The sequence below is a fragment of the Panthera pardus genome, unplaced genomic scaffold (genome assembly GCF_024362965.1).
Source record: "Panthera pardus isolate Hobbes unplaced genomic scaffold, ASM2436296v1 HiC_scaffold_10, whole genome shotgun sequence".
NCBI classification, from domain to species: domain Eukaryota; kingdom Metazoa; phylum Chordata; class Mammalia; order Carnivora; family Felidae; genus Panthera; species Panthera pardus.
Window position 1 is genome coordinate 7509114 of NW_026526655.1, and position 15025 is coordinate 7524138.

Below are 15025 nucleotides of genomic sequence, written 5' to 3' on the forward strand. Positions count from 1 at the left end.
TCCTGCCCCAGTGCCACTGCCAGAGAAAATTAGGGGCCTTACAGCACAGATGGTGATTCACTCAACCCCGCCTCCCTCTGCCGCTTCCCTGCACCGCCCCCCCCCCCCCCCCCCCCCCCCCCCCCCCCCCGCCAGCCAGGGCCCTGCCCTCTCCTCTCCTCTCCTCTCCTCTCCTCCCCTCCCCTCCCCTCTCCTCTTTCCTCCCCTCTCCTCCCCTCTCCTCTCCTCTCCTCTCCGCCCCTCTCCTCCCCTCCTCTCCCCTCTCCTCCCCTCCCCTCCTCTGCCCTCCCCTCCCCTCTCCTCTCCTCCAGGTATACCCGAAGTCTGGTCAGTTTCATCCACTTCCTCAGGTCGCCTCTTGAGAACCAGGTCGAAACCCACGTTTCGTGCAGCTTTTTTTTATTACTGATGACTGGTCCTCCTGGTTGTCCTTGGCCTCTTCCACTGGAATGGCCACCATCCCGACAGCGTGTCCTCTTCTCTGCCACATCCCCTCTGGCACCTTCTTCAGAGCAGTTGCTGCTCTGTTGCCGGCTGTCTGGTGGGGACTTGCCTGTCCCAAGGGGCTGGGTCTCCCACAGGCTAGTCGAGTGGCAGACCCTCCCAGACCTCCTTGTCACTGCAGGGCTCACGGCCGGGCCCTGTCAGACCCAAAGGTCCCCAAAGGCCCTCGCCCACCTGCAGAGCAGAAGAGGTGGGGGCTGATGGGGGAGAGCCTTGGGGACTGCACAGATTTGAGGGAGAGAGCATCTTCCCTCACATCTGCAGCAGAGCTGGAAGGAAGGGCAGGGACCCCGGAAGGATGAAGGAATCCTTTGTTAGGAATCAAGGGAGCCGGCAGGAGGGAGAGGCTGGCATTTCAGTGTCCCATTGGAGTTCAGCTTAGCCAGAGGACCCGCCGTCCGGCCCGGGGGGCTCCTGAGGATGGTGGGGTGGGGGCTGCCTAGTGAGGAGAGGCTGATACCCACACCCTGAGGTTCCTGGTCCCTCACGTACAGAGGGCAATCTCACTTGTGCCCACAGCCCGGAGAGCCGGCCTGGAGAGTGGATGAGTCTGCGGCTTCAGGCTTTTGGGGACTGTTGTAGCGTTGGGGGCGGAGCGCAGTGTGGAGTGATGTGGCCAGCTGGACGCAGCTGTAACACGCATGTCTGGCAGGCTATGTACGTTGTAACGGTCTGGGTGAAAAATGCAAATGCAGGGCCCCTTGCTCCACAATTGTTGAGAATTTTGAGACATGGCAGCAGCACGTTAAACCAAGTGTGGGGCCTTGCTGAGCACGGGGAGTGCCCCAAGTGAACACTCCGTTGGTGAGCAAGTTGGACCCCTGGTACTGTTCACAGAAAAGGAGCCGTGGTTCTGGGGCTCCCTGGCCCAGGAACATCGGGAGCAGATTCCTCTTTCTCTCTCTCCCTACCCAACAGTGGAGAACTGAGGGCCAGGGGAGCCCTCCACCCACCAGCTCATCGGCATAGAGCTTCTGAAGGTCCACCTGAGCACAGGGAGGAGAGAAGAGGTTTGCATCAAGCGAGAAACTGGGGTTTCACCGGGCAATGCCCAGAAGGAGAAGATTCTAACCTGGCAGGTGGAGAAGGCTCAGAATCTGGCCAGGTGTTGGCCAGGGAGCTGCCGCTTCCAGCCGGAAAGCAGCCTCTGCCAGCACAGCCAGGGCTGTGCCTGGAAGAATGAGACAATTTCACGTCTATTTCCCAGCCAGTCGAGATTCCCCAACAATCTGGTTAGAGCCCTCTGCAATTGTGAGCTTGGTTATTTGTCGTCTGTCTGCCGCAGGGTGGCAGGGCTTTGCGCCCCGTCCCTGTGGTGTCCCCAGCACCTAGAACAGAGCCTGACACACTGTGTTTGTTAAACAACTGAAGAAATGGATGGTCAGTACTGGCCCCTCTCCCGGCTCCAGCGTCAAATCACCTGCCTCCTGCACATGAACCTCAGCCTGTCCCAAGCAGTCCTGGTGTCTCCTGTTCCCCCATCGGCTCCTCCTGTGCAGGGGCTCGGGCCCCCTCCTTGCACACCTATGTCCAGTCTGTGCAGTGCTGTCCTTCTCCCTGGAGCGTAGCTGGGAGAGACAAGTGACATCTTCTGGGGGCTGGATGGCACCAGCATCTCTCCCGGTTGGTGATCTTGGGACCCGGCAGAGCTGGGGACTTCCCCCTTCTGCTCTTCCCACATCCCTTCCTCTTTGCTGCCATGTTTTGGGGAGTGGGAGGGGCAGGATGACTGTCCAGGGTGAAGGAGAGCCTGGAGGGACTTTTAGTGGCATCCACAGTCCCCGGTTTCTCCACCCACACCCCCGTGGTCACAGCCGCCCACCTCGACCCCTCCCACAGGTGCAGGCAACGCTTCAGCCCCAAGCTCCTGCTTCAAAAGAGGGATGGAAAGAAACTTGGACCTTTTGTTGATATTTCTGGAAAAGTCCAGCAGGTCCATGTGAGGAAGCTCCAGCCCTGTAGCTTTCCCACCGGCACAGAGGCTGCTTTTGTGTTCTGAGGATGGTGGGGGGATCCTGGGCCTCTGGAAACGGGAAGGAGAGACCCGGACACTTGCCGCTCTAGGTCTCTATACTTGTCCTCTGGGGATGACCTTCCTCTTCATCCCTCCTCAGGCCCCTTCTGCCATGATGTGCTCACCCCTCCCTCCACCCCAAACCCTCCTGATCTCCTGGCCCCTGCCGGGGGAGTGGGCAAAAGGGCAGGAAGGAGATTCAGCTGACAGCCGAGCAGGCCACCTTCGGGGGCAGTGTCTCTGGACAGACTAGCGGGACCCACAGCCATGATCCAAAGTGGCCACGAGCCAGATTCAGATGCAGATTCTGAAGAGAGAGAGAACGGGCATGAGCAGGGGAGGGGCAGAGAGAGAGGGGGAGAGAGAATCTCAAGCAGGCTCCAAGCCCAGCGTGGTGCCCGGAGCCCAACACATGGCTCCATCCCACAACCATGAGATCGTGACCTGAGTCGAAGCCAAGAGTCAGATGCTTAACCAACCGAGCCACCCAGGTGCCTCCTGCCGGCACCTTGATTTTGGACGTCTAGCCTCCAGGACTGTGAGAGAACAAATTTCTGTTGTTTGAAGCCAGTGACGGCAGCTCCAGGAAACTAATACTCATCATCCTCTCTCAACCTCAAGTTCTCAATCTGTGAAATAGGATGATAACAGCCATCTCTCTGGGAGAATTAAAGAACACCTGTCAGGCTTCCTGCAAAGGGCTGGCAGGAGTTATCGTCATTGCTCTAGATCAGCGCTTGATGAATGTGCCGGAATTGATAGGATGCTATTTCCCTGCATGGACACAGCGAGAGCAGAGAGGCCTGATCCCGCAGGGCAGCACGGGAGATGTGGGAGCCCAGAGGACAAGAGAGAATGGGATACAGGGCCGTGGGGGGGGGGGCTCCCCAGGCTGTGTGTGGCCTTTCGCTCAGAGGGTGTCTGTGTAGGGGGCCCCCTGGCCCTGTGGGGCCTTCCTCATGGATTGCCTGCTTCCTTCAGCTTGTCAGCTTTACTTGCTGCTGTGACCTTCCCCCTCCCTCTGGGCTGAACTTGACTTTAAGAGGGAGAGGCAAGGCTGCTGCCTGGGGCGGGGGTTGCTGAGGCAGGGGCTGCCCCCCCGCAGGCTGAGTGGGTCTCTGAGAATGGGAATGTCCTAGAACCTGCACGTGGGGCTCTCTGAGGTTGGCGAGACCCCTGGCCTCCCACCTCACTTTTCACCTAATATTCTGGGCAGGAGCCACAGAGCGTGGGTGCATCCAGTCCACTCCCACGGCCCCCTTTCAGAACACAACATTTTGTACACACCCCACGATCTCCTCGGGCTCCACCCCTTCTCACCACCCTTTCCCGTCAGCCTCTTCTGAAGGGCTTGGGAGGGGAAGGGGGTCATCCCCACCACTCCCCTCCTCCCAGGCCAGTCCTCCCTTCTCCTGTGGGGCCACCTTGGCCACTGGCATCCCTGGGGGGCGGGGGGGGAGAATCTGCTTTTCTGTTTTAATCAGAGACCCCAACTTATTTTCATTTAGTGAGAGAAGTTGGAGAGTTCAAAGGAATTTTGTAAAAATTTCCAGGAAAACAGAAACGAAGAGGCGTGAGGTCACCTGGGTTTATAGAGGACGCAGGCTCGCTCCGCTACGACAGCTGCTGGGGTGAGTGCCGCTGCAGGCCGGCTCTGGGCTGGGCGGTTCACCTCTCCGGTTGCACCATGTGAAATTGCCATTCTGTTCTTCGAAATGGTCAGGTCCATTCAGAAAAGACCTGTAACAGTTTTTAAATTTTTTAAAAAATGTTTTATTTATTCTTGAGAGAGAGAGAGAGAGACAGAGCATGAGCAGGGGAGGGGCAGAGAGAGAGGGACACAGAATCCAAAGCAGGCTCCAGGCTCCGAGCTGTCAGCACAGAGCCCGACGCGGGGCTCAAACTCACAAGCGGTGAGATCATGACCTGAGCCGAAGTCGGACGCTCAACCGACTGAGCCACCCAGGCTCCCCAAGACCTGTAACGGTTTTATCTAAAAGCCTGGGTGGCTCAGTCAGCTGAGCTTCTGACTCTTGGTTTTGGCTCAGGTCATGATCCCAGGATCATGGGATTGAGCCCCACCCAGCATGCAGCCTGCTTGAGATTCTCTCTCTCTCTCTCTCTCTCTCTCTCGTTCTCTCCCTCTGCCCCTCTTCCCCACTCTGCTCTCCCTCTCTCTAAAAAAAAGGGGGGGGAAGTCAATATTTATAACATGCCAGAAACTGTCTTTTTTTTTTTTTTTTTACCATTTAAACATGATGGAAACCTTTAGAGAAGGAGGGTGTCTAGGCAAAACTCTTTTAAGTTGAAAAGGTGCAAAATTTTGCATACCACTGCTCAGCCTTGTGGGGGAAAGAATGCAGACCCTTTCCAGGGTTCTGCCTGCCTCCTCTCTTCTGTGTCTATTGTCTTTCTTTCCTGTGGTTTCTCTCCATACGTTTTCCTTCCCTTTTCTCTATTTTGCTGTCAGTTGTGTTTCTTTGAAACTTGCTAATTTAATGCCCTCGATTTCGACTGTAATATTCACATTTCTTCCTCTCCTACATGATCGATTATCCCTAATCAATAATTTTTCTTGTTGCTTTCAAATCTTTTTGTTACCATGAGATGATCTTTTTAGAAAACACGGTCTTTCTGATGAAGAGATATTTACTGGCGTCATGTGGTTTCCTTCAGTGTTACTTCCGTTTATTTTCTTTTGTTAAGATAAACCGAAATTAGATTTAATACATTATATTTAAAATATTCAATCAGGTCCCTTTATAGCAATACTTCTATCAATTTATCTCTCTAAACGTCTTACCCGCATCAGTGCAAAAAGAGATTACTGGAAACGGTGGTTATTCATTAATTACAGCTATTTCTGATAGGGAGATTTATTTTTATTTTGTTTTGCTTTTTGCTTTCTTCTTTGTGCTTCCTTGCCTCGCTTGAATTCTTTAAAACCAGCAGGTAGCATTTAGCCAAATGTAAAACATGAAGAATGTTACAAGAACTGTGTGGGCACAAGGAGGAAACTTATCAATGATACAAAGTTTGTTCCTGCAGTGTTTCATCCAATAAATATTAATGCCAAAAATTGGTTGAATATAGGGCAATTTCCTGTGGTTCGATGTATTACAATGACTTTACGATGACTGTTTGAGGTAAGTGTTATCAGACCCATTTTACAGATAAGGCCACTGAGGCTCAGAGGAGCTGAGTGGTGTGCCCAAGACCACACCAATAGAAACTGGAAGAGCAGAGACTAAAAGCAGTCCTGCTTGTTGTTGAAGGCCACACCCTTGACCACTGCCCAGCCCTGCCTCCTCCTGAGTCCATGGGTGCCTTCTGACTGTGTCAACCAGCTGGGATTTGCCCAGGGCTCAACACAAAGGTGGAAGGCTCTTCTTGAAAGGGTGGAGGGCTTGGCCCCCTCCTCAGGAGGCCTGGCTGTGCCCCAGAGGGGCAGGAGGGCACAAGGTGGAGCAGTTGTGATGACATCTGGGGGTGGGCGAGATCTGTAATGATGGACAAAGTAGCCGGCAGAGACGAGGGGCCAGGAGGAGTTGGAGCGAGGAGGCAAAGGAGAAATCAAGGCCCGGATGCCTGACACCAAAGTCCTTCCAGCACCCATCTTGCAGCCCCAGGGCCCCTGAGATCTGGAAGGCCATGTCAGGGGTGCCTCAGCCACTGTGTCCTGTCTGAGTCCAGCTACCAGGCATGGAGTAGAAGGGGAGTGCACACACATCAGGACCCCTCCGTAACCACATTCCAGCTGGGCACATTCTGCCCTCTGTGCCCCCTACACGGAGCTCCAGGCCCCATCACCTGGGGACCAGCAGAGGCCAGCAGCTTGGGCAGGGGACAAGAGGCTGGGGGGCGGAGGGAGGGGGCCTGCAGAGGGTGCAGCCAATAAATCTCCTGAGACAATTATGGCGGTAAGGCATAAACAAGGCGCTTTGCCTGCTGCAGCCGCCCCCTCTCCTGCATACACGCGGGCACGCGCATGCGCGCGCACACACACACACACACACACACACACACACACACACACTAAAGCGCGGACCATTTGCAGGGTAATGGCTTTGCGACAGGAGGAATTATCTGCAGCATTAGAGGTAGCCAGGCCAGGCACTGGGCCTAACGGATACCAAGGGAAGAAGCAGGTGCCCAGGTGCTGAGGCCTGCACCCCCGAGGATGCTGCGGGGGTGGGAGGCATGGGTAAGGGCTGCTGACGGCTTGGTGAGGGCCAGTGCCAGGTAGATCGCCCGTACCACTGCTGCCCCCAGTCCTTTCTGCTTCCAAGGCTACAAGTGGACAGACAACCGGGGGGCACTAACTCAGCACTTGAAATCGTAACAAAGCAGACCCCCCTCACTCCCCCACCACTGTTCCTGTTCTGCCTCAGGGCTCTTCAGCCCCAGACCGCCTCATCCTGCTGACAGCCTAGAGAAAGAGGCCAAGAGTGACCAAAGGGAACACACGAAGGAGGACACATGTTATAGGTGTGGCGACAGGGGCGGCTCTGTGACTGTCATAGGAATTGTCCAGCATCGCTAGGGAGGAGGGGTGCGGGGGGGAGGGCCCCTTCCTTCCCCAGGTCAGGAAATGCCTCTGAATGCCTGTTTCAGGGTGGGAATATTGGGGGCTCATCTCCTGGCCCCGTTAACCAGCTAACCCTGGTAGGGGCAGCAAAGCCCCAGTAAAGAAAGTGAGGCAAGCTCTTTCAGGCTGCTTGGGACGCTGAGGTCATGGTGATGCGGGGGTGGGCCGGTCCTTGGGGGCCTTCGCGTCCCACCCCGGGGCTCAGCCAGGCCTGCTGACTGACGGCGGGGAGGGGGCGGGTGGCGAATCACGCCTGCCAGCCTGACAATAGAGCCGGGCTCCGTGACTCTGGCAGCAACAGAGCACCCTGCCCACCTGCGGGCACACCCAGATTGCATTTGCTGAAATAAATTGCTGAAGAAAATAAATCCTGCACACATGATTAATGGGAGGCAGGGAGGCAGGCAGCCGCCGCAAAGAGCCGCTGGGGAACAGAGTGACAGTCGGGCACAAAGCCAGCGCTGCCGTGGGGCCTCAGGGAAGGGGCTCTGATGGCTGCATAGTCACGGGGGTCACCGGAGCCCTGGCATAGCCACCAAACAGCGGGGCTGAGCCCGCAGGCAGAAGAGGCCCCCCGGGGCTCAGGCCAGCCCCCAGCATGGCTCTGCATCATTGCAGGTGGTGTGGAGGGGGCTGACCCCGAGCTTGGAGTTACCCTGACCTGGTCCGACTGCTTCTGGAAATTGGGGGTTCCCATGGGCCAGAGGAGGGAAAAAGTAAAGCTAGGATCTCAGAAGGAGGGACAAGGGCTGAGGAGAAGGGGCTTCCCTACTGGCCAGCTCTGAGTTCCTGAGCAAATCACTTCCTGTCTGAGCCTCAGTCTCCTGGTCTGCTCAATGGAACTAGTGTCTGTACCTCCCTCGTAAAGTGGTTCAGAGGCACAGTTGAGGCCACCCAGGCAAAGTGCCTCCTCGGGTCCGGTGCTCACAGGGGGCCATCCCAGCTAACAAAGGGGTATTCAGCACCTCTGATGTGCCCGTGTTGTGCTGGGAACTGGGGTACAGTCTCTGCCTGCATGGAGCCTAGAGGCAAACACTGAAAATGACATAATATGTAAGTCTTCTCAAATGCACAAGGTGCTGTGAAGGAGAAGGCCTGAGTGCTGGGGGGAAATGGGTGGTAGGGCCACAGTCTGGAGGTCAAGGCAGGCTTCCTGGGGGCACCCGACACAAGGAGACTTGTGGCAAAAATGCAGAAGCCTGACAGTACACTCTGTTGGTGAGGCTGCTGAAAAACAGTCTTGTCGCTGTGTGTGGGGCACCCGACACACCGGCTCAATCCCTACCTGAATTACAAGCACTCTTATTCCACAACTGGCTCTCCACTTAGGGCATTTTATCCTACAGATAGGTGCAAAAGCACATTTAGGAAATGATGGAGGTACACGGATGTTCACTGCATTGTTGTTAACAGGAGCAAAAAAAAAAAAAAAAGCAACAACAACCCAGAGACTCATCGAGAAAGGGCGGGGTTAAATAAACTGCAAACAGCCACACAGTGGAAGACTATGCAGCTGTGAAAAAGGAACAAGGAATCTACTGTTCCGGAAAGAATGTTGAGATACATTTAGTGAAAACAAAATGCAGAAGAGCGTGCATAGTATGCTTCCTTTTGTGTAAGAAAAGAGGGAAAATAAGAGCATAGATCTTTATTTTCTTTAGAAGACTATACAGTAAATTAATAAAAGTAGCCATCTGGGGTTATGTGGGAGGAAACCAGGCACATGGGGACAGCATGGCAGGAAGGCTTTTTACTTTGTATTGCTTCAATTTTTGAAGCAATTGGGGCAGTATTATCTACTGCCAACAAATATTTGTAAAATCATATTTTAGGGTCTTTGTTTCTTCCTGGAGGGCAGAGGGCTCCTGGATGGCATCTCAGTAACTAGAAACGCCCGAGGAAGGAGCTAGTTAAATTTTACTGATTCCAGGCCCGCCCTCAAGCTGGTACACAAGCGCTGGCCGGCTCTGAACAAAACACGTTTGGGGACAGTTAGCTAATACACCCAACCTTCTGGGAGGGATCTGAGGCTCAGCACGTGTGGCCCCAACCAGGCCCGGACTTGGCCTTGTGCTCCAAGGAAGGCCCAGGACTTCACGGGCGGGGCCTGGAGGAGCGACCCGAGCTACGGAGCAGCGGACCGCGGACGGAGGGGGGGGGAACAGCACCGTGACGTGTCTGGTGGAACACCCGCCACCCGATGGGGGTTCAGGAGAGAAGAAGGGTGCGCGGCTCTGCGAAGACGCGCTCTTTCCGGGGCCGATCCCCGGCTGTAAGCGGCGCTCTCTCCCGACCCGGGGCCCGCAGTTAGCCCCTCCTCCTGACGGATGGGCCCGGCGACCCGGCTCGGGAGGGCAGAGCAGGTGCGGGGCGCCTCCTGGTGGCGCTCCGTGAGAGACGCGGGGCTTGAAGGACAGAAAAGCCCTGGACCAGGTCCCAAGGAGGCTTGGGGGGCTCAGTAAACCAGAGGGTCGCACATCTGGGACAAGGGATTCGAACCCAGGCTTCGGGGTTGGGGGAGACCTTGGAGCAATCGAAGATCTCTGACTGTGACCAACCCAGTAGACCCCCAGCCGATGGGAGTCTGACCCTTCCCCCCCAAGTCCCCTCTTTCAGGCCCACCCATCAAAAGGGCGCCGCAGCGCTGCCTGGCGTTCTTCTGGGGCTCAGAGAGGTGAACCTCCTGCGTTTTCTGCCCTTCCCATGATCTTTCCGCCTTGTCCTCCCCCCTCCCCACCCCCTTTTCCTAAGGCAGCCCCTTTTTGTTTTCTGAATTACCCTCCCTGCTCAAGCCACAGACCAGGGCAGCTTGGGAGCTTAATCCCTAGGGAGCAAAGTGTAGGACGAGCTGCATAATTTGCTGGGCCCCTTGTTTAACAATTACTACGAATTTCAAAATGATGCTGGCAGAGCATTCAATCAAGTGGAGCATCTGAGTGCAGCTCTGGGAAGCTGAGTGGGACCAGAAGCCAGGGATGCTGGTGAAGGTGGTGCTGGAAGGAGGGGGTGCAGAGAGTGGGGTGCTAGGCTTCCTACCCCTAATCCCCAGTACACGGGCCCCTAGGCCTGGGATCGGGGGCTTCCCCTACCTCATCATCGTTTCTGAACGTCTCCTCTGGGAGCGTCTTCACTGCTCCCCAGCTCGTGTGCACGCACATGTACATGACCATGCAAATGTGCATGCCAGGTCAGGGAGGTCCTCAGAGCAGAGGGCTGGGCCATCTGAGCCCCACCGCTGCAGGCTTTATTAAGTGCTTACATGCACTAGCCTCACTAGGCCTAAAGGTATGCCCATTTTGCAGATGAAGAAACTGAGGCATGGAGAGGCTGATGGCTTACCAAGGTGAGCCATGTTTCCCAGGTCTGGTCTCCCCACTGGGGACACCCCTCCGAGGGATTAAAGGGGGTGCAGGAATCCTCTCGCTTACACAGTCCTGGCTGGGGCCTGGTGGAAATAAAACAACAGTGATCTGTGAAGTTCAATGAACCATTAGCAAGTGCCAGGGTCCATTCTACGCATCTTACAGGGCGTGACTCATGGATCCCTCACAGAAGCTTCGCGCAGCAGGGGCCATAATCACCCCACTTTGCAGGCATGGAGCATGTGAGGCACAGCCAGTTCACACAGCCTGCTGGGGGGCACACCGCAGAAAGGGTAGAGGCAGGATTTGAATCCAGGCAGGCAAGGTCTGCTGTCTGAGTTGGTACATGAGCACAGCTCCGAGGGTGCCAGGGGAGGCTGCACATGGGGACAGAGGGACAGGCTGCCCCGTGGTCTCTTGGGTCCATCTGGCTCTTGGCCCCTCAACTCTGAGCCATGCTGCCTCTAAGTTCTGCTCTGGGCCTGGCTCCTTCTTCGCCTCCAGGGGTCCCTCCAACTCTCAGGCCCTGCATCATGGGACTCAGGCTATGGGGGCCCTGGGGCTGGGTGAGGGAGGGGCTTCTCAAGCAGCACTGGTGCTTGGGGCCGGAACACTGGGGTCTGGTCCCCTTTCCCCCAAGAAGTGGGCTGCCCGGGGAAGGGTGCTTTCCATGTGGCCAGAGGCCCTGCCCCCCAGACTCAGCCAGTAGGATGTCCCCCCAGTGCCTCCCCAGCCCAGAGGCTCAGGATCCAGTAAGAGGGACATATGGCATCCTCGCCTCTCTACACACCACCCCCCAAGTCCTTATCTGTCTCTCTGTCCCTCTCTCCTTCTCTCAGCCCCACCCCCCTTGTCTCTCAGCGAGCCTGTGTCTCTATTACTGTCTCACTCCCTCCCCCCGTCTCTTCTGTCTCTGCTGTATCTGTGTCTCTTGTTCTTTCTCTGTGTGCCCCCCCACAACTTCCCACATCTTCTCTTGAACCCCCTCAGCAGCCCCCAGCCTTTCCAGGGCTTGGCTCTCAGGAAGCCCCCTCCTCTCCCCGACCTTATTGGAGCAGAGAGGGAGCAAGAGCACATTTCTTCTCGTCCAGGCCTAATATCTTAATGCAAGGCCATTACTCACCCAGAGTCCAGGCAGGGCAGGCCTCTCCCCTCCTCGTTTGTCATCCAGAGTGAAGCCTCTGCGTTGTTCCTCGGGGATCAGATTAAGGGACTGACAGTCAGGATGAACAAATTTAGCGGCCAGCGCCGCCTCCTTCCTCCCTCCCACCCCAGCCTCCCAGGCTCCGAGTCCCTGAACTTTGAGTAGGGGAGGTCTGAGGCCTCTGCGAGTCCTGTTTCTTGGTTCTGCTCCTCCTCAAAGTGCTCAGCAAGGGATGAGGGGGACCAGGAGCTTTTCTCCTCAGAGAGGAAGAGAAACAAAAGAGGAGCGGGGTCCAGAGGAACCTCTACACCCTGGGGACTGTTGAGCATTTAGTGTAAAAATAGAACAGCCAACACTATATATAGTTCCTTAAAGCCCTGTTCAAAGCCCTTTTACGTGGTTCACTCACATAATCCTTACAACATCCCTATGAGGTAGGTACTGTTATTATCCCATTTTACAGAGACTCAGAGAGGCTAAGTGACTTGCCCAATGCCACACAGCTAGTGAAGTCTGTCAGCCATGGTGCTTTGTATCTTGGTTCATTTTCTCAACACAGTAGCTGGGGGAGAGGGACTCGTGTCACCCCCCTGTTACAGATGAGAACAGAGTTGTTCGTTCACGTCTGGAACACTCACCACGGCTCTGTTCTCTGTTCCCCACTGTGGTCCTGCCCTCCCTCCTTCTGGTTTCCCTGCCCTCCCCCCGCCCCCCCAGCTCTGCACTGCCCTCAGCAGCAGAGCTGGTGTGACTGGAGCCATTTGGGGGAAGAAGGAGTGAGAGGCTCTCTGGCCTGGCCTGTCTGCCCCTCAGTTCCATCGCTGGGGCCACAGCCTCTACCAGGGCTCTTGGTCTGGGGGCTGTGTCGAGAGTAACCTGCTATCATCACCCCTCTTTCTGGCCTTGTCACTGAGCAACTGCTGCCTGGAACCCAGACCCCAGAGCTGAAAGCCAAGCGCTGCCTTCATGGGAGGGGCAGGAAGGGGCTGTGGAGCCCACCTGGAGCCTTCCCACTGCTGTCTGGACACCAACTCTTTCCACTTTCCACATCAGCCAGGTTCCCATAGTAACCACTGGCTTGCTGTCTCCTAGCAACTGAGTGGTCCTCGGAGGGGGAGGCAGAGCAGTGGAGAGTGGCTGACATTTGAGGCCAGAGAACTTGGGTTCACATTTTGGCTATGTGAGGTCATAGCTGTGCAGTCTTTAGCAAGTCACTTAACCTCTCTGAACCTCTACTTTCCCTTCTGTGAAATGGAGATGATACTGCTCAAGGATGAAGCACTTAGGATAAAGTTGACAATCCATGAAACTCTAAGGAGTCTGCCAAGGTGTGGAATTAATGAGAGAAGGCCAGTGGGGCACTGTTGGGCCTGGACGGGAGCTGAGGGAGGTAAAGCCCGGGTCCTGGGGGAGCCTAGTGTGTCTGGGCCTCCCCGTCATGAAGGACCCCAGCGGTGGCCCCACCCAGACTCCTTGGCCCTAGAGATGGCCACAGGCCTCAGTGCCTGCTTTCTCGCATCAAGTAAGTCCCCAGGGACTCTTCCAGAGATGCCACACCTTCGTGATAGTTCTGCCTCCTCCGCTTACGAAACTACAATGCACTGGCTACCAGAACCAGATATGTCCCATGCCTTTTGCATTTGTTTCATTTTACCCAACGAGCTAGGTTCATTTTATTGTTGCCCAGTGTCAGTTGTGGAAACTGGGCTCAGAGAGGTTCTGTGCTCAAGTCTGGCAAGAGACTCACAAGACGCAGGGCTGGGGCTGGAGCCCCGACTCTGAGCGCCAGGTTCTTGACACATCGAAGGGACGAAGGGACGAGTGAGAGAGGGAGGGTGACTAAGGGTGGAGGTGTGCGGAGAGGGAGGGAGGGAGACCTCGGAACAGGTCCCCGGAGGCCTCCGCCCTCCCCCGAGGGGACACAGGGCCAGGGGGACAGGATGGAGCTCGGAGCGGGAGGAAATCTCCCTGGCGCTTGAAGGGACAAATGGCCCGGCGGTGGCTCATCCCGAGATGCCTCGGAACGCGCTCCCGGGAGGGCGGGGGTGGGGAGACCGTGCGCCCCGGGCTCGGGAATTTGCAGCGTTTCTCGGCACCGGTGGGCGGAGGCGAGGCTAGAAGGGAGGGGCCAAGCCCGAGGGGCCGGTGCCCGGAGAGGGGGAGCCTGCGGGCCCGAGGGCGGCGGGCCAGGGGCGGCCTGGGGGAGGGAGAGACCCCTCCGCCCTGTGCCCCGAGGCCCGGGCCGCACCCAGCCTGCCAGCTCCACCGGCTGGCGCCAGGCCCTCGGTCCCGGTCTTCGCTGGGTTGGGGCAGGGGCTGAGCCGGACGTTGACCCATATTCCCGAGGGAGCTCGGTCTCCACGCTCCAGTCTAGGTAGGCCCCCTCCCCCACGCCGGCCTCCAGGCTGAGCCTTCCCCGCCTCCCCCTCCCGGCAGCTCAGCCTCCTTCTGGGCCAGGGCCGAGGTCGCTGCGGCAGCTCGGGCCGCTTGATTCAATTAACTAATTCCCGACAAGACAGATGTGCGATTCCCCGCCGCCTGCCATTGGGCGGAGATGGAGCTCCCGGCGGGCGGGAGCGGGGCGGTGACGTCACGGACGGCCGCTGACGTCACGGGCGCCCGGCCAGGAGTCCCGCGGCGACCCGGCCCCCTCCGGCCTCTGCAGTGAGTGCCTGCTGGCGCCCGCGGTGTGCGCACCTGTGTCTTCACGCGCCACTCCTCTGGGGGACGTCCTGGGCCTCAGAGGTCTCCACTGGGTCCACGGTTTGGCCCAACTGGGCTGACTCCTAAGTGCGACCCCTCCATCCCTCCTCCCCGCCCTTCTCCTCTCTGCCCTCTGAATCTGCCACCCTCCCCTGGCCCTGCCCCCCACGTCTCTTACCTTGGTGGAGCTTTCTGGTGAGGGCTTGCACAGTGAGGTCCACGCGTGCTCGTACACACCCAGGCACGCACACATATGTGCACACGGGGCCTACTTGGACACACAGGTATATGCCCGTGGAGCATGCTTCCAGATAGGCACACAGTGGCGCCCATGTTGCACACATAGGGACACAGGGAGCCACAGTAGTATCCCAGCCACACGTGTGCACACATGTGTCCCCACATGCACGCCTGCAGGCCCCCAGGCCCTTGGCCCCTGGCCTCCGCCTTTACTCAGGCTCCTGGGCCTCCTACGGGGCTTTGAGGAAGGGGCAGCAGAGGGGGAAGGGAGGCATTGTCAAGGACACCAGCAAGGAAAGGAAAAAAAAAAAAAATGAAGTGGAAGAAATAAAATCAAAAGGCTTTTAAGGCTGCTCTCCCCAAGTAGTTGATGTCTTGGCTGCGATTGCCGGCAATGAAATATTGTGCTCTCTGATCGCTTAATGCACAGAGCACAGCAGCCCCTCCCCCTGCTCAGAGGCAGTCCCCTC

The 15025-nt window shown here is 56.9% G+C and overlaps 1 long non-coding RNA gene across 2 annotated transcripts; it reads right to left on the reverse strand.

The window, feature by feature from the left end:
- Positions 1-311: 311 nt before the first annotated feature.
- On the reverse strand, positions 312-11895 carry LOC109264901 (uncharacterized). Of its 2 annotated transcripts, XR_008422548.1 has the most exons (4): positions 11592-11895; positions 10196-10551; positions 4102-4258; positions 312-1490 (listed from the first exon to the last, which is right to left on the reverse strand). It is a non-coding gene; the product is annotated as an uncharacterized LOC109264901 (long non-coding RNA). The 2 variants fall into 2 exon arrangements; XR_008422549.1 differs by lacking the exon at positions 312-1490 and having other exon boundaries at positions 4091-4258; positions 11592-11894.
- Positions 11896-15025: the final 3130 nt, after the last annotated feature.